At 42.0% G+C, this 20,498-nt stretch overlaps 1 protein-coding gene across 1 annotated transcript in view; it reads right to left on the reverse strand.

The window, feature by feature from the left end:
• LOC129099796 (vitamin D3 receptor A) overlaps positions 1 to 19,994 on the reverse strand; it is a 64,959-nt gene extending 44,965 nt beyond the window's left edge. Inside the window, exon 1 of the mRNA XM_054609172.1 lies at positions 19,922 to 19,994. The gene's annotated coding sequence lies outside the window, so the exon portion shown is untranslated. The remainder of the gene's footprint in view (positions 1 to 19,921) is intronic.
• Positions 19,995 to 20,498: the final 504 nt, after the last annotated feature.

A 20,498-nucleotide genomic window follows, 5' to 3' on the forward strand; every position in this document is an offset into this window, starting at 1 on the left:
TTACAGTGCAGCGGCCAGGGCAGAGATCAGCCTCTGTGATAAAAAGGAGAAACTCTCACGGGCAGATTAACGGAGTGCAAATGGCCCCTTGAAAGAGATCCTTCAGATCCAAAACACAGACATAAGCTTCCATTCAAACGCCTATTATCCGATTCAATTCCATCCCATCTGTGCTCTGATTCAGTTTAATACATTCTGCCACTAATCTAATACTACTCGATTCTTTCCTTTTAACTATAGGAGAAGTATTAAAACAAATAGGAGCTTTTAAAGGCTGACATATTCAATGCCACAGTCTGTCGATCAAGCACGGAGCAGCAGGGCTCTTGTAAATGAAGTATCCCCTTCTCTCATGAGATCGGACAGTTCACTTTTCTGGTTGTACCTCAGTATTGACGGAGTACTGTGAAATTACAATCTTACAGCGACATGTCACTACATGTCTGTGACCAGTTAAGCAGTTGAGTGCCGGCAGGGTTTTTCGCCTGTCCTAATAGCCAATTGTCATAAGTGAGCCAAAACAAAAAGCTCTGTTTTAATCTGCTGCAGAAAAGAAGCTCAACAAACATGACAAACACTGATACTTATACATTGTTTTCAGACAGAAATCTTGGCAAACACCACTTTTATTTTCTTTGAAGCATAAATGCAGTCGGCAGATGTAGAACGCTAACGTTAGGCTAGAAGCAAACCGCACCACGGATCAGAGCTTGTGACAACAATGCTGTAATGGCGGTCTCAGTTATTGCAGGACAGCGAAAGGGGACTTTGTCTCCATTTGCACTGCAAGAGGACAAACTTTGAGTAAATCCCAACATCCTTAAGTATTAGAACATGTATGAATATTTCAATGTAACCGACCACAGATTTTAATCTATTGCCAAGTGATTTCACAATATAGGTTTTGTTCCATGTAAAAGAAAGGAGGAGAGGGTTGCGTAGGGACAAGTCCATGCAAAAGTTTAACCACAGTCTGCACCCAATTTTAAAATTATACCAAATGTGAAAACAAAAAAAAAAAAAAAAAAAGGGACACTTTCCACCCACTACCTGGCATCCATTTATGAGCGAAAATAACAGGGCTCGGTGGAAAAACAACAGTGTCTGACACAGAAAATGACTCATCTCTCGCTCCATCTCTCGCTCTCTCCCTTCCCCCTTTTTCTAGTTACCAGCTCCGGCACATCCTGTACATAAAAACATAGCTGGACTTAAATGAGAACATGGGCATCGACGCGCTCACCCCTCTGTTCCAAGAAACCGAGGGGGCAGGACGACAAAAAAAAAGAGGAAGTTTAGGAAATAAACGCCATGTCCAGACAATATACAATAAAGTATGAGTCGTTTGAAAAATTTACTAAAAGACAAAGAGGAGAACGAGAGGAGCACAGAAAGAAAAACGAAAGCACACTGATGTTGAACCTCATTTCCATGTATTAGTCATACGGGTGGGATTCTAAAATATACAGGGTTCGCCTCCTGGCATCAATATTCGATGGTGTAGAACTACAGGAAAAGTTGAGATAAGATTCATTTCCTGTCTCTCAAAAGAGCCTATAGAGGCCCAGACTGCTTTTGAAGATCAACCACATCTTGAATTTCAAAGGGGATAAATGCTGAGAATAGACAGAAATCTTATAAGAATTGATACAAATGGAGGCTCAGGCTGCTTTTCTTAACATAGCCAAGCTGATAACACAAAGCTACAGTGAAAAGACGTGCTCGCTGATGTTGGCGCCGAGGGCACGTCTGTGTACCCACAAGTACCCACAAGCAAAAGTGACTGATTTCAGTAGGTAAAGGAGGTCAGAACTCAGATAAAGTCGCTGGGCTCACCAGGAGGGATTGCAGGAATCTCTGGCACAAAGCACACTGGTACGTGTTGTCATGATGGTGTGAGTGCCAAGCAGGAAACTAAACTACAAATAATTTCTCCATCCATATGAACAGAAGCAGAGGGATTATAAAAGAAGAAGAGGACCACCAGAATTCAGCAGACAATTTCTTTTGTATTCAATAAAAAAATAACACGTATCAAAAAGCTGTTTTTGTTTAACAGTCAAGGCACTGAGCTACTAACAATTCATTTTTTATCTGGCAAGTGTTGTATAGACTATTGTATGAGGAATGCAATAAACAATATAATATTACATTAATAAAAAAAAATCTCTCTCCTGTTCCTCTCCAGAACGCTTGCGAGAAGCTTGATTACTTTGATACACCACTTAGATTGCAAACAGTGGAACAATCGCTGAATAAGACTGTATGTGTGTGTGCGTGTGTGTGTGTGTGTGTGTGTGTGTGTGTGTGTGTGTGTGTGTGTGTGTGTGTGTGTGTGTGTGTGTGCGTGTGTGTTTACAAGTTCATGTATGTGTGAGAGGGCCCCTTAGAGAAAGCCGCTGAGAGACACGATTCCAGCCTTGGCTGGATTGATAACTCCTATTTGTCCTTGTCAGCACCCTTGCTTGTTGCACAACTAAGGGTCTTTTGGGTTTTAAGAAAAAGAACTGTTTTCATTTTCTCGAGATGGAAAAAGTAAAGAAGCTGTAAAAGGAGGGAAGAAACAGCCTGCTGGGTTGAATGGCTTTCTAGATGCAGGTTTTTTTTTCTTCTCGATAACCGTCTCTGTGGTCAGGGAAAATTGTAACATGGAAACATGAAAGTAGCAGTGCTCAAAATACTTTTTGTCTGTGTACATTTTTCACCAATATTTTGTCTTCTTGGGTAGAAAAGTTTCCCAGCATGTGATCACAGCCAGTAGCTCATTTTTCCAGTATAAAGATAATGCTAATATTTGTGCGACGAAGGTACTCCGAGGTCTGGCGGTCTCAAAGATTGCGTCATCACGCACAAAGAGTTTGACGATTTACAGGACGACATTGTGTCATGTGACTTGTCTGGACGGGGTTGTGTGCGGAACATTTCATTTGTAGTAATGCGCTGTACGCAATAAGAGATGCACCAAGAGCAATTTTCTTGTAGGATTTCACTAGTTTTTTCTTCCTTCATACCATGGTCTTTATTCAAGTTTCCCTCCAAAAACTACATTTTACATCATGACAGGGTAATCATTTACCTTTGCCAAATGCTCAGTCTTGATGAATAATAAATAAAGCACCATAAATGCAACCTCCATTAACGTTAGCTGTATGACTTTGCTTGGATGAGACTCTGTTCTGTCGGCAGACGAGCCGGTCACTGTGATGACTCTCAGCATCGTGATGGGAATGAATTACAATATAATAGAAGAGTCTGAATAAGTTAGTTGTTACAAATTGTTTTTGGACTTGCAGTTTGGACAATATTGGACAACCGCTGTACGTCTAGTTTTAAGTAATGCTCTTCTGTATATAAAAAGTCTAGAGTAGTAGAGTAAAGTTTCTTGTAGTATTCAAATGACATTCCTTCCCGTCTGCTGCTGCTCTTGTGGAGGATTTTCATGACATTTCTGGTACACTTGAAAGTAGACAGAGGAGGGGAAAGAAAAAACAATAGCAGAAGGGGAAAATTGCTGAATTACTGACAATGACACACCCTATAAAGTCATTCGAGAGCCTCACCAACAAAAAAAAACCACATTCACATTTTAACTATTAGAGAGAACTTACATAAGAGCACAAGTACAAGCGACGGAGAAAAAACTGGATTTGTGAATAGAGGTCTCCGGTGAGGCCGTAAAGCATGCGACTGTCAAGTGGGACGGCTGTCTTTTCAACGGGTGGCCTGAATCACCACATGTGAGAAAACAGACTTTGATTCTGAGTGGCAGTTTTCAACTCTGCGGTGGCGTGCGCCATTGTAAATAAGTGGGATGAGGGAGGGGGATCACGCAGAGTAAAGCGTGCACACGTTTGCTCGCTCTTCTTCTGCAAATGTGCCCGAATTGGTAGATTTATGTGTGAGATCCCGAGAAGCTCGGCGCTCTGCGTTTTCCCAGCCAGACTCGAGGTTTTCACCAAACAATTACATACACATACACACACACACACACACACACACACACACACAACAGAGCTTCAGAATGCAAAAACCACAACCAACCGGCACCATATGGTGAGCAAAGAGATAGAGACAGAGAGCGGGGAGAGAAGAGGGGGAGGACGGGAGCGGTGGTGAAGGAGTACGAATCATTATCTATGTTTAGACTCTTTGTGGCTGTTGTTTGTTGCTTTGGTTTTTTCCCTCCGTGTGTAAACTAGCATACGTCCTCGGAAAACATAACCACTCTCCTGGTTTCGGCGGCCTTGTATACACACACACATTTCCTCAAAACACGTACACACAGGAATTATGTTCAATGGAATGAAACCGCCTGTTGTCGTAGGCGGACAAACAAAACGCTGCTCCCGACATTTGCTGTACAGCTGGATTCAGTCAGTACTATCGGCTGGCGAGATATAAATCGGATATACTCGAATGTCCTGCGGCTTGTTCTACGTATACAGAGGAATATATATATATATATTTCGTATACATAAAGTACAAATTGTCTGGTCATTTCTTTTTGCCAGCATGACACTGGCTTTGCCGTTTCGCTTCTCTTATTCTATCTTATGGCATCTTTGCCTCTCACAGTCAATAAAAGAAATGAAAAAAACTCACATACATTAGCCGCACACGGCTTTATGGGGAGAGCGTGTAACAACTGACTTCAAAATAAAAGTATAATAAATAACGTAAAAGAAAGAAATATTAAATAATTAAAATTAAAAAAAATAACTACTGCGTACTTACTGTGTTTTAGGGTGGGAAAAATGTAATTGTGTGAATAATTAGTCAAACTTCACTCAGACAATATCAGGACATTCTGATGAGGAATTTGAAAATGTCATATACAAGCTTTGAACTCTGATTAGTTTACTAGAAGGTCCAGGCTGTTATGATCATACCCATCAAACGGTTTTATCAAACAATTGTTAATTTTGTCAACAAAAATAAATAAATCAACATATATGTTGCATATCATGGCATAGCCTAGCCTAGCGCTAGCTTCGTTCATTTTCCTCACTAGTCGAGGTCGGCAGTTTGATATTAAGTAGACGGAGCGACTGAGGAAGCTGTTTACAAGTCACACGAGCTGAAGACTTTGGGCTGCGTGCTGATATGCACAGAAAGGCGCTAGATGTGCATCACCACAGGTCTGCTAATTACATTGGACTAAATCCACAAATGTGTATCACTGCCATGAGTCCTGGTGTTAATGACTCGCACCCCCTGTGAATATTATATCATATTAACAGTGTTTTCGCTGGCGTGGAATCTCAAATTATCGAGCCACTGTACGAGAAAAAAGTAATTAGGATCGCTGCGGAGGAAATGCATATATACGTATATTGTACACGCAGATTAGAGCAGTATTCACAGCCGGTACAGAAAGCAAGCAGAGAATTGACTTATTTAATGCATTATGTACCGTAAAAATAAAAGTACTAAATCTACTAAAAACTAAAAAAATCAGTGACATGGTATTCATGGAATGACAGCGTTATATAACGGACGCTGAATCCAGTCATAGCTGCCAGCGGGCAGCCGTGATGGAACACTAAAATGATTTCATTCTTTACTTAAGTTCTCTTTATTTCTGCTCATGTATGGAAAAAAGTTGAATTCCATTATCCTCCACATACATACATACATACATCAGAATAAAAGCATTGCCATTGAAAACGATTGCACCAGAGCCCCCCCACTCCTCTATAGTACAGTAAAACACTAAAGGATAGTAAAGTGGTGTATTGTGTGCAGTTTCTGCAAACTTCTCTTTTCATACCTAACCCACACAAACAGTAAACCCTGAACAGCCAGACCTTCGCATCAGTTCAGTGCATATTGCGGCATTGTTGATTAAAAACGATGACTCATACGTCTGACCTCACTGTTTACTTCGAGAGTCCCCCTCGGACATTCTGCAGAACTCAGGAAATATTGTTTTCTTAACGTCTTTATATCCCAATCATGATCGCATTCCTAGTTTTGCTCCAAATGTCAGCGCGACATTAGCAGCATAAATGCAACATAACAGCTGTTATGCTGAAAGCAGCATGACGGAGAAAAATGTAAGCGATTTATCTGCACATGTTAAACGATGAAACATGAGTTGCTTCCAAACACAACTTTATTTTTTCCATTTAACAAAAGACATTATCCAAACTTACCCGACCACATCACAAGAGGTGGGAATCACCAGAGGCCCCACATTACAATACAATCCGGATATTTAAGTCAGAGTATTGCGATATCAAAATTGTGATTCATATCCTATTTGAATTAGCAAATTATCCAGTTTGTCAACATCTGTTTTAACTGACACGGTAAAGTTTCCCAACTAACTTCAGTCCATTTCTTAGAGGCCTTTAGCCAATGAACTCAAATATTTATTATCATCATCATCAACTATTTCATGATACTTTGTGTCATCTATTGTGGTGATTTGCATAAAAACAAACAATACAGATGATTATGGAATAAACTGTATAAATAGTACTGAAACACTAAAAGGTTTTTCATGGTTGATCTGAACGAACACCTTTGAGGCATCCGAGAAGAATATGAGCATGGTGGAAGTGTGACTGCCAATAATCCCTTTTAGAGCAAAAAAAACAAAAAAAAACATTTCCATTATAATCCTCCTATCTCAACACCTTGGAAAACACTTCCATCGCTGCACATGTAGGTGCTGTTCATTTTATTTTTTCAGTGCAGAAAATATCGGAGAAGATTGGGATACCATCAACATCAGTAAACTTCTCTCTTGCGCACACAATTGGACAGCCCATAATGATGCATTTATTCAAAATCTTTAGTATCTCTTACTTTGTATCTTCTCGGACCACACACACACGTTTCATGACAACCCCGACTGTTTTGCTTTTCCTCTGTGGAGATAAGCTCTGTCTGATGGCATCTGCACGGTCCCAAAAAGTTGTTCCCATTGTTTGGCTCGCTCCAGTGCAAACAATTTCCTTCCCTGGCTAAGGTGAATTAAAATACCTCACCTCCCTGCTGCCACTGGCTCCCAGCCAGCTGAGGGCCTCTCAGCCGGGATGATGGCGGATGAAAGCCTCTTTCTAGCCCTGACTGAGTATCGCTGTGTTTCCGTCGAAAGAATCTGCGGGCATTTTCTGATGCATTACATGAGAAAATAAGGGAAAAAGAAAGAACGTAGACCTTGACATGTTGACAAACCTCTTGTTATGCCATCTTTATGCTCGTTGTATGTGTTTTTGATGATCAAGAATAAGTAATGATGTAAAGTATGTAAAGTAAGAAATGTTTAACCTTTCCAAGAGACACTCTGCCAGGTATCTTAGCTCCCTGTTTGATTTGTCTATAGTCTGGTTTACACTGAGTGAAAAACAAATGTGGTTGTACTGAGGTCAGGCGACCTAACTTGACCAGTGAAAAACATTCCACTGTTTGGCCACAATAGAAAAAGAAAGTCTTTGGCTCTTTTTGCTGTGTGTTGAGTATCGTTGTCCTGCAGCATTGTCATGTAATTCAGAACAATGCATAATTTAAAAAGGGACACAAGTACTACGCTCCTGACACAATATGATTCCCTAACTTGAACACTGTTCCATGCTGTTAGTCCTCATCAATTCAATACTTACACGCTAAAGCAAAAAGACAGCACCAATGAAAGACGCATCATCGTCCTACTGCTAAATCCACTTGATTTATAAAAAAAATGAATATGTTCCTTGTAGGCCATTCTGTCTCTTCTCTTGCCTTTTTTCATTTTTCAATAACTTTGATAATATTTCTTCAGTGAGTGTAGTTAGTGACTGTGTGGGCTCCATGGCGGCTCTGACAGCTGGACTCTTTATATTTTCATCATTGTCAAAACCAAAAACCATGTATTGAAAAGAATACTTTAACAAACCTTGTCTCACTATGTTTAATATTCTTGTGGGCGACAGTGCTCCTGTGTTTTCTGTGGCTTAGGTTACCTATTTCAGTCCGACACCGCTGATATTTAACCCTGGGGATATAATGCACAGCTACTTTGGCGTGCGGTACATCCAAGAGGCGGAGGAGTGGGAGGACGGACAGGAAGAGAAAAAATCTGAGAATGTGAGACGGAGAGAAACCGATGATAGATGGAAGTGGCAGGAGTTGATTGGAGGAGAGCCACGGAGTGAAACTGGAGATAGTGTGGGGAACACAGTGTGGTTACTGTGAAACAGCTGTGTCAGCTTTCAGCATACACACTGGACACCATCACACACACACACACACACACACACACACACACACACACACACACACACACACACACACACACACACACACACACACACAGAGCATGGATTAAGTCAAACACACATGCATTTTCTGTGATACACAAGTTATTGACAGAGTATGCATGCATACTCGAACTGTAGCGCGGCTGTCAGATCCAAACATGTGACCACCTCGCACACTCCTACGGCTATAAACATTGACACAGGCGGCAATGCAGCACGATGGCGATTTTAGTAAACGATGGTCACATTAAGAGTAGAGTCAAGACATGCTCAGATATAGATATAGATAGATCTGCAAAATATATTCATCGACTCCAAATCCAAATCTGACTAAATACTCGTATAAATGTGTCGTATAAACAAAAGGATGAGTGAAGGTGAGTGCTGGGAGAGCCAGCCCAGTAAATAGGCCATCTGCACTGCTCTGGTCTAATTTTGGAAAGGCTGGGAGTGAATTGAATCAACTGGTGTCAAAAACTCCAGAGTACCCAACAGGAGACGAGCGAGTCCGTCCAACAGACACACGACCGAACACAAATACTAGGTCGAAGGAGGTAGAACTATGTGAAAATGACTGACAGGATGGACCAGCTTTACTTTCCTGCTTCATAAACAGACAAAATATTACTGTTAACATACTGCAAATACGTGGTCGAACGCTTATAAGGATCTAAAGCTTGGGAGAGAATCATTTTCATTCCTTTTTTTACCCTTACTCCTTTGATGCCTCGCAGTCACCCGTCTGTTTTCCAGAAGCGAGTTTAGCGCTGCGAGCACAATTGCAACAGGAACAAGAAATGAATTTGCTTGGAGATAGCACCTTCCCTAATTTTATTGCCTGGTGGCTTGAGCGGTAAAACAGCAATACAAGTCCTAGCCAAAGATTGAATGATAGCCGGGCCTGTGGTCTTACCTGTTAGGCCCCGTGCTCCCCAGGTAGGCCTGCTTAGACACGAACGCCATATTTTTATGGGCTTGCACTCCTTGTTCGATTGCACTCCTTCTCCGTCCATGTCCTTCTCCACGGGGCTCTCACTGCGCGTGTAACGCAGGGCTCGCGCCTCCCACAGACCATGCAACAAGTGACTGAGGTACACCCTTTCGAAGAACAATAAACATTTATTTTTAGAGAACACTGGTGTAAATAACTGGTGTTAATATGGTTTTCAAACAAATGACATGTCGGCTCGCTCAGGTTAGTTGGTTCGCCGGCCGTTGGGTTTATGATTCGGCTTAGACACCAACGCCATATTTTTTATTCCTCCTTGCACTCCTTGTTCATTGCACTCCTTCTCCGTCCATGTCCTTCTCACGGGGACTGCGCGTTAACGCCAGGGCTCGCGCTCCCACAGACCATGCAACAAGTGACTGAGGGGGTTTACTCCTTGTGCTCTGTGATTATGAGGTACAATATATCTATAAATAAATAATACGGTCATTTCAGGAAACACATTATCTACACGGCTACTTCTCAGATTAGGCCAATAAAGCAATGATATAAAAATATATATATATATATATCCTAGAAATTATGGCCAGCAAAAAATTGCTCATTTTAATTTATTCTAATTGATTTATTGCTTATCGGCAGGCCTTGGATTACACTCTTTCCTTGGGGGTTTTTGATTTGACGTTCTCTGTGGCAGTTGGTTTCCTTTTGTTTTTATTTGTTTTGAGTTTCGGTTTGCGTGGGCCAGGAGTGGCTCAGTGCTAGCTGCACCTATTAAGTTCAAAGACTTTGAGGGTGTTAAGTCAGTGTGAGTTTTAGTTGATGAGATCAACCTTTGCCCCCCCCCCCCCCCGCTAACCCTGCGTATGTATGTGTGTGTGCGCTTCTGAATCAGAAAAAGAAAATTGCAATTGGTGCATCTTTAGAAAATATTTAATTAGATGACCTTAGATCGGGATGAAAAAATATATATATGTATTTTTTATATGTCCACATTGGATTTCTGAAAACAAGAGGCACAGAAATGCATGCTTTGAAACCACTTGCTCTGCAATATTCAAATCATTTCAAACCTATTTTGGCTCATGGAGACTTTGGTAAAAATGTAATATATTGTATCGTTGCACTTGATATTATGTTGTAATTTAATTCATTAGATTATGACCTAGAGCTGGAGCTATAAAACAGCAGACCAGTCGGCCATTTACACAAACCGCTTCAAAGCAGTTCACTCCAACCAGGAAGCCAGAAACAAGCAACACACAACAACAGCAATCTGACTCTACTGATAACTAGAATGTTCCCCACAATACATACACACACACATTATAATACGGCATCCAAACCCATGTCTAGATGGCGTATTATAAACTTTTATGGTCCTTCAATTTGTATCATATTATAATCTTTTATAGTCCTTCAAGTTGCGTCATTTTCCCAATGATTCAGTCAGGAGGGCAGGCCGTGTGCAGGGTGCATGTGGAGCGTGGAGAGAGAGTTGGAGAGACTACGTACGAGTGTGTGCGCGGCCGTGTGTTCTCCTTCTCTTGGGGCATATACGAGCCACGATCAGTGTAGCACTAAAACAAATCTGACCCAAGTAGTTCCCAGCTCCTGCCAAAAATAAATAGTCTTAAACGCTACATAATACGGCGCACAGCAGAACTACAAAAAAAAAACGAAAAAAAAACGGTTTGAGCCACACAGGAAAAACATATGGGAAAAAAAGGGGGGGGGGGGGGCAGAGAAAAAACGAATAACAAGCGTAAAATGCTGGCTGTGGAGGAGAGGAAGAAGGGCAACTTGAGGAAATGAGGCAGAGACAGACCGTAGATCGAGACGGAGCACGTTTAAAGGCAAATTAAGTCTTTACTGCTGCAAGGGATTCGATTAAAGACCAATTTAGTAACCAAACAGAAAAGGAACAGGAAAGGCTGGGTTGCATTAACTCGCCACTGTGTTTTAATTCAACTCCGGACAAGAATGCAAATAAAACTCAATTTGACCACCTGAAGTGAAGTGATGAAGACTACACAACATTAAAAAATAAAAGACTCTGCATGTCCAATCTCGTCTTTTTCTGAAAATTCAGTCTTATTTCAGTTTGATTCTAAATAAATATCAATACCACAAATTGTTATATTTCAATCAAAACTGAACTGAAAATAATTTATAATATCTTATGAATATCTTAAAAAGACTTGGTGTAATAAGCAATATTACAAACAATTATTGTTTGGAGTGACAATGCTACTTATTTTAACATCACCTTGACTGTGGATTTAAATGAATACGGTAGAGATTATGGGGCTGTAACTCTACTGTACATGCCACAGTATAAACAGTATGTACAGACTGTATTCTGCACAGAAACAATCTCACCATGTATCCCGAGCACCCAAACCATTTAAATCAGCGAGGATGTGTGAATCTCAGCTGGACTGGGCTTGTTTTCCTGCATTCTTCTTGTACTGTTTCTGTGTTCCCTGATAATGCCAAGCGGAAGGGAACATCACACTATTGAGGAGGGCATGACACAATAACCAGAAAGAGTAGCCGGATGGAACAGCCCACACACACATAGTTTGGGTTCCTGTACTACATTAAATGGACAAACGCAAGCAGAGAAGAGAATGTGATGGAAAGAGAAGAAGAGGGAATACTGAGGTACAAAATGTATGTATCATTTAGTTTTATATTTGTGATGATGGTCCTGCAGAGAGGAGTTAAAATACATAGAAGCACAAATAGAGGCGTTAAGAATGAGTCAAGCTTCTCCTAATTCAACAGACTGACAAAGAGGATAAAGAAGGTTTCAGGAGGCCTTTCCAAGACGTTTGTAATTCTATCGAGACCCGTCGGGAATTATAAATCCAAAACCAGACATAAAGCCGTCAAATACAGCTTCACTACAGTACATGATGAATCTATTAACAAACAGGGTAAGAAAAACGTGAACAGTTGGTGAACAGATCTACAGATCGCCTCCCTTTTGTCCCATCTTCACCCGTTTTAGAGACAGTTTTGAGTTGTTTTTTTTAAAGTGAACAAAAAGGGATAGAAAAGAAAACAACGACATTTGCACAACGACTAAATGTCCAATATCATTTTTATTGCTTTCCAATTCTTAAGTCCAAGTACTGGCATTGTGCCAAAGAGGGAGAGTGTTTTAGCTCTTGGCCAAGAACATGCTCCGTCCTGTCGGCTTCGGCCTGCCGTTTACACGGTGCCCACAGTGTGCAGCTACACGTGTCAAAAAATATGCAAAGACAAAAAAAAGAAAAGAAGAGGTGAAAGACAGTGGGTGTGGCACAAAAAGATAAAATATCGACGCCAATAGAAATAAAGGATATTTGCTTTAGCTGCACTTGAGAGCGAGTGTGTGCATGCAACAACACTGTAGGATGACTAACTGTCCCACAAACAGGACGGGATGGGCGGAGCCTGCTGTGGGGGGCCTGTTGGGTTACAACCAATCGGCTTCTGTGGGCTTGTCTCTCCCTCGCTGTGCTCCGGTAGCGCCAGTAAAGAGAAAATGGGGGGGGGGGGTTTGAGAAGGGTTAGTAGCTCACTGAAAGCCCCTTACGCTGGGCCTCCACAGACAGGAGGAGGAGGAGGAGGAGGAGGAGGAGGAGGAGGAGACGCAACTGAATTACATTTTGCTTGTGTTTTATGTTTCCTTCTCACTCCGCCATGCCTGCTCTTTTCTGAAATGTTACCGCCCCCCTATTTTTAGAGAATAACATCAAATGATGACATTTACAAGATGTAGTCATTGCCTTCCCCCTTTTTAACCTCTAAAATCTAAATCGGATGATCTCACATCCCAGGCTGGTACAGGAGTTTTGGGCCTGTGGCAGGAGGTGTGCTGGACCGTTCTGTGACGGGCGGAGGAGATAAATGATGCAGCTCTCAGAATTGTAGGCGGGGATAAGTATCGTTAGGATTCTATCAATACTATGGCTTTTATCGATTCTCTTAGCGGTTCTTTTTTAATTATTTAGTGAGAAGAAAAAAAAAAGACAATTAATTAAGAAAAGGATCGATATTGCTTTAATATGCTTGCATGTAAACAAATAGTCTTTCTTGAGCAGCAGTACAAGAAGATCCAAAACATTTTTTTATCTGCAGTTAAACAATTAGCTAAGTGATTTGCTTTCATCTATCAACCTATTCTTATTAGCAGACTCCGGACGGCACCTCTAACGTTCCCTGCGGTGTACGAGGATGGACGGCTGCTCACCAAACAGCAGAGAACTGAGCATTTCTGCCGATTTATCTTCCGCTTGTTCGCTCAACGTTTTGATACATTGCTGGTATTACCTCCCTGACTTGCGGGGGTTTTACTGCATTTGTGATGTCGACAGTTCTCAGCATCTACTGGAGTGCGATGTAGCCACACTTTATTTTTCTTTATGTTCTATCTGCCATGATGTGTGTCTCACGCTGTACTGAGCCGGAGTCAAAGACAGACACAGTGAAAGATAGAGGAGGTTTACTACGCTGTGTTATTTTCCGCGGAGATCTCAATCTGTAACAATTTGTGTTGGGCCCAGCTGTAGTTTTTACCCACACTGTGTGCACAGGCAAAAGGCCTGGAAGTGATGATAAAGTTGTCTAAGTAGACACCTTGGTGAGGTGTACTAAATAAAAAACAATCACAAGCGCATGACAAGTGAAAACAGCCCCCCCCCCTTGACTCATTTAAACTATGTGTATCATAGGAGCTTTTACAGTGAAAACAGCTGCACGGCTGCTGTTGGAAACCAGGTTGATGAGAGCGGCCAGATCAAAACAAAGCCTTAGTCTGGTTGGTTGCGGGCCCGTAAAACCAAAACAATGAGCTGAGAGATGTGAAAAACACTCTCCAGAGTCTCCTGTTCGCACATAGTTATTCGACATACTGTTAAAAATATTGATGGGTGCACCTTAACGTCATAATTGCAACGCAAAAATGTTCTTTGTGCAACTCCAATTCCGTGCTCCTCCCTGAAGGTTGTGGACAGTCTGTCACTCTTCTTTAAATACCAGCAATGCTCTCGCTCTCTCGCTCTCTCGCTCACGCTCTCTCTCTCTCGCTCTCATCAGTCTAATTAAAGAGGCTCATTTTAAATCAATGGAAACACAGAGGGCAGTGATGGGTACGACAGACTTTTGGCCGCTTAAGGAAATGTCTTCAGAGTGGATCTGGTGGTCTGATTCCATATTAACCAAATCAAAGCCGATGAATGAGCAGTGCCTTTTCAGACGCGCAGCCAGACTGAATTATTGGCCTGTGTCGTTGTGGCACGGAAATGTTTTTGGATGGTGAAAAGCTTCCTTCCAAGATCCCGGTATTATCTTATGTTGATTTCACAAAAATGTCTCGTTGCACTTATCTCGCTGGGAGACAAAAAGGTGACCAACCCACATTCCTGACTTTTACAGAAGCTTTCAGAAATGCCCAGGCTGTATTTAGTTGTACGTTACTGGAGGACAGTTTGGCGAACTGGCAATTTTTTTCTGCCAATTAAAATACCCAAAATGGTATTTCAGCCTCCTCAGCATGCAAACTGAAAAATATGACACAAATATTGAACCGAAAAAGCATGATTTGTGTTGGATCAGGGGTAGCAAGGGGACTGGCAATGTGGGGCTTGATTCTCTAACAGCCACAACAAAGTCCTTTGCTGTAAAAAAAAAAAAAAAAACATTACTTTGAGCGATCCACTTTACCTTTAAGAGAAAATGTTCTCGTGAACCATCTGGGGCAATAACATACGTTTGTTCGTTAATTTTGGAACGTGGCATGTGTTTCTGTCACCTGAATGCAGATTTGCAGCCCAAGCTATTTCTGCAAAGAAAGACTAATGGTGATTCTAGTCTCCAGTTCAGTGTTTAAGCTGATCTCTGGCCATGTTAAGCCCTGTGTGTTTCCTGCTGAAAGAAAACTGGGCCTGTGCTTTGAACCGAGTCTGCCTGACAGGTAAAATGGATGCTGATGAACATTGTATGAAGGGCTGACACTCGTATTGGTGCCTGAAGCGATAGCTGTGCACATTGCATGGATATATGCATTGTTCAAAGCCGTAGGGCATGAATACAATAAACAGGTTAATCCCCATTTCAAGAAAATACACTGCACATCCAGGGTTCAACAGTATGGATTGCCCACTTGCCTGAGGAAAGTACAATGCCAAGTTGCATCAGTGAATCAAGCAACTCCTTAAAAAAAAAAAAAAACACTGTATCTTACGGAGCTGATGATGGAAGTAGCTAAGGGGTGAGACGTCTCTTCCCTCTCATCTCTGTTTAGCGCTGCGTGGGAGAAGTACCGATCGGCCATTCGTGAGAAAATGGTTCCACGTAAAAGACAAAGTTTATGAGCTGAAGTGCGAGCGAGCATTTCAATTATCCTGGAAACGGGAGTTTAGTTTGGTGGCACTCGAGGATGTGGCCGAATCTCCAGATATATTTACTTGAATAAAGATTAAAAATGACAATTGACCTTTGTCGTTATTTGATAACAGCTTATAAATAAAACAATTTGTGTAGGGGCAAGTCAACATTGACTTCATGCAAGTAGATGTCATAATTATTATATTTTTAAGGTGAATACATTTTTTCCATCGAACCCAAGAGGTGTTTGTATAGTGCTAGGCTACCACAACATGCTGCATGAACCCTGGTCTCTGGTCCACGCCATTGTTTGCCACCGCAACGGTTCATTCGGATGTCCGACCCTGAGAACTGCCAATTCTGCCAGCGCTACTTCCAAGGTAGCCGCTATTGACATTTATCTGGCCAAGCCCCTCAGGGGCTTCACACCAGACCTAATCACAGCAGCCACAACACCAGAGCCACGATCATATTCATGTTGTAGCTGCACAATTACCTCTCATAAGGAATCCATTAGCCTGTGTTTAACACGTCCAGGTGGAAGAGGGGGGAGGAGACTGGGGCCGTAGAAATAACTGAATAAAGAAAAAAGGAGTTATCCATTACATGTAGTGTCACAAAGCAGACAATTTTCTTCTCGTCTCTATTACCGATTATATTCCTCACAGCAGGGATTCAACCTTTCGGCCAGCTTGTGAAAGCGTTATAGATTGTGCCACAGCGAACACCTCATGTCTGGTAGGTCTTTACCAGAGGAGTTATGCGTTTTGTTTGAAATGAGCAAAAACAGAAACTGGTTAGTCCCGCTCGAACGCCATGGTGTAACGGACAATGGGGAAAATTCAAGAGAAAAAGACAACAACAGCCCTGAGCTGTTTGGATGACGGGAGAAGAGTGGAGAGTGCGGAGCAGAAACACAGCAGCAGCAGCTCGCAACAAAAGATGGAGACTAAAACAAATATTGAAGAGTGGGATTATTGCTTTTGTCACACGACTTCAGTTTCATCTCCAATTATTGTATGAAGTTCATATTGTATTCGCATCATATGTATAAATTAGTCTTACAAATAGGGTTGTAACGGTAATATATGTTAATGTTAATAACAGGCTATTTAAGTTAATGTTTATCAACTCACATGCTTCAGTTATAGAACATGTTAATAATAACAACAACAATAATAATAATAATAATAACAACAATAAGTGCCTGAAGTTGTTATTGTTTATATGTCAGACACATATTTCATCATTGAATTGAATAGAAGCACCATACCCCCCCCGAACAGTGTTGATTCAGGAACTGACTTAGCCAAACCAGCACTACGGCTTGCCAAATGACTGACTGACACCAACATGCCCTCAAATCAATCACCAAATGCTGTTAAACACAGCCGACAGACAATATTGTCGTCCATCCGCCCAAACAAACAAACCTGCTGAAGTCTATATGGAGAGGCTCAGCCCGTCCTGCACCTGATGCTTGAAAAAGGACAGGCTGAGCAGTATCATGGGCCAACAAGGAACACTAGCACAGTCTGTATCATGAGTAAACAATATTACTAAATATACTGTGAGGCAATATATATATGTGTCTACCATCCCTGTCGTACTATTTATATTATGATAGCTCTCCCTTTAATTTATTCAACCCATTACGGTTCATGATGCAAATCAATGAGCAGGACAGATGTGCGGTTATATTGGAGTGGCATATGATTTATTCATCTTTTTGCATCGTTATTAACAAGAACTTTGTCAGGGTACTAGTCAAAAACACATTATTATATCCAATAATAAATTCTCAATAGATTTGATTCTCTGGTTTGAACTCTCAAATTGCAGATTGATTATGTCTGTGATAGTAATCTGTTTTTGTTGCTGTGGTTGTTGTTGTTGTTGTTTTCGGAGGGGGTGAGTTGGACCAAACTAATAGTCAATTAGTAGAGATCACCAGATTAATCCGTTAATCCATTGTGAAAATAATTGTTAGTTGCAGCCCTTCTAGTCTCTCAGGCTTTGATGAAAACTACAGCTTACAAAAAGCAGAAACGGTAGATCTCTATCAGTGCAAAGACTCATCCTGTGTATTCCAACGGATTCTGCTTTTACAGGCTGCTCCTAGGATCAAGATCAATTTCAGAATGTAATATGATGTAATCAGTCTAACGATTGTGTTGCAGTGAGACGTCCCTGCTCAAACATCTTTGAAAGCAAATAAGAAGCAGCGCCGACTTTAAACTCCGTGAACTCAACAAAGTCTCTGGAAAAAAACTTTTAACTCGTTGCAACAAAGTGTGCGAGTGTGCAGACCTGTGGGTACAGTGTTTGTGCGGACGTTTGCACGTATGCACACATGCATTGCATATTGCCTGGAACTAGCTTATGTTTCAAAATAGTGCGTTGCACATTGAGGCCCCAGTGCATCTGTTCTCATTTTACAACTTGCCTGTAACTCAGCAGAGTGCGAACCCTCCTGAGCACAATGTGCTCCGCTAAGCACCTCATTACAGAGAAGGACCCTTTGTACGCCGCTGAGGTAATTGGTGGATGGGAGGGACCCTTAGGATGAAGGAATCGACGCCTCAAATGTGACGGAGTGATCGTCCCTCTCATGGCTCAAAACGCTGCATCTACCAAGCTCTTTACAGATTCACAAAGCTGTGATAAACAGAACTCTGACTCTGCGGTCTCAGAGATTGATGTAGGTCTCGAACGCTGGCAACATGGGGCGAGTGGCACTGAGAAACATAAGGCTGTATTACTAGAGACATGACTCTTGGAGAAACAAGGTTTTGGTCCTACAGCGGTTGGAGGTAAGTGGTCAGTGAACCATGTTATTGCAGGGTGCGTTTACTCAGAATGTAGGCGAGCGGCAACCCAGTAAAATAACAATGTGTCAAAAACAAGCAAAGAAAAAACCACAATGTGGCAAAAACAACATTTTCTTCAAACAAACAAAACATCAACTTTCCAATCTCTTAGTTGTCATTGCATCGAATTTACGGAGGCTACACTGCCTTTAACCTTATTCAACGCTGCAAACAAACAAAAAGAAAAGAGACTGGAACCGTCCCTGTAATTCTAGCTCAGCACTACAAAACACAGCAGTGCAGCTTTTGTATTTGTACATGCTATGTCAAAAAACTCAATAGAAAATCACAGAGATGGGGGGGGGGGGGGGGGGGGGGGATCATCTCATTACACACAAAAGTATAAATGACATGCAATTTAATCAGCCAGGGGAACCACCCTCATCCGGAGAGGAAAAGCTCATAGAGATCTATTATGACCACACTTAAAAATAATGCTACTACTTCAATAAAAGTCAAATCCTATTTAAAGACGGACTGATGGATTTGTTTTAAAACTTCAGCATCAAAGTGAAACGCATGAGCTGAAAATCCACACCACAAATAACACTTACATGATCACAAATGTCATATCCATACAAGTACAACAAGTTAAGTACACCTTATGGACAATAAAACCGAACACAATACCTTTTTCTAAACACTGGATTTTGTACTCTTGAGGACTTGACAGCTGAAAATATACACTTGTAGGATGTGATCATAGAACAGAATCAAATAGAACCGTTTTAAAACATCCTGTCCAGAACTGCGCATGGCTCCTAGGAGTCACACAGCAACACTGTCTGAAGTCTATCCGGGTCCATGCTACTCCACTCAGCTCCACCACGCTCATCTGTCCCTTTGTCTTCTCCCAGCCTTCCAAACAAGAGGCAAGCCTCCTCGACAGCAGACACTGACAACCTCCAGGATGGAACTGCATCACAACACCCATCCGCCTGTCACTTGTGCACACGAAGTGGGAAATTATAATAAATGCAAAGCCATGTAATAACCTCCGGTGCGGTTGATTTTTTTCCTATCTCGTTTAGAAGGGATTTGCGCACTGGCCCTGCTGCTGCTGCTGCTGCTGCTGCTGCTGCTGCTGCAGACGGGCGGGCGGGCACACATGTGGAATGTGGAGGGAAGCACCCGCCTGCAACAATAACACCACGCACAAAACAGAGCCGGGACCATGCTATAGTTTTGCCTAAAGAGAAAAATCTGCAATTTGAAATAAACATGTGGCCTCAACAAAAAGGTAATGACGCGGTTTAGAGAGGAAACAGAGAGGAAACAGAGAGGAAACAGAGAGGAAACAGAGAGGAAACAGAGGGGAAACAGAGGGGAAACAGAGGGGAACACTGCGGGCTCTCATGGTGCCCATAGGCGGCGGTTTGCTCACCACACTACAGTCTCACCGGGGTCTGGGTGCGTTTCTGTGACACACAAAAAAAAACACAACACACAACACACAATGCTTATGAATGGTCACTTACCAGATGTGGCATATCAACCTTCACTTAGTGCAGTAGCAGAGGGGGGCCCCCAAGTACTGGAGCCAGGTCGCCAAATGTCCCAAGACAGTGGAGATGAAGGCTTCTTCTTCTTCTGCTTCTTCTTCTTCTTCTTCTTCTTCTTTTCTGTTTTTTCTGGTTTGATTTTGAACAATTCCTCCACGCTGGAAAAACTTTTCCTCCGTATAAAACAAAACTGTCAACAGAGAAGAGAGGTGGGGTGATTAGGACGGGATATCTATGGAGGGGGGTGAGTGTGAGTGTGTGTGTGTGTGTGTGTGTGTGTGTGTGTGTGTGTGTGTGTGTGTGTGTGTGTTTGGGGTGGAATGACGTCTCGCTAAACGTCATTCCAACAAATCTGGCCATATTATGCCTCTCTGAACCTCGAGGTGAACACCCCTCCATACAGGACTCCAGACCTACATTTCGGGTGACTTCTGGGACATTCGGCACTTCACCCCCCCCAAAACCAAAACTTCCCAAGTTTCTGTGTGTGTGTGTGTGTGTGTGTGTGTGTGTGTGTGTGTGTGTGTGTGTGTGTGTGTGTGTGTGATAGTGT

The sequence above is a fragment of the Anoplopoma fimbria genome, chromosome 12 (assembly GCF_027596085.1).
Source record: "Anoplopoma fimbria isolate UVic2021 breed Golden Eagle Sablefish chromosome 12, Afim_UVic_2022, whole genome shotgun sequence".
Taxonomy (NCBI): Eukaryota; Metazoa; Chordata; class Actinopteri; order Perciformes; family Anoplopomatidae; genus Anoplopoma; species Anoplopoma fimbria.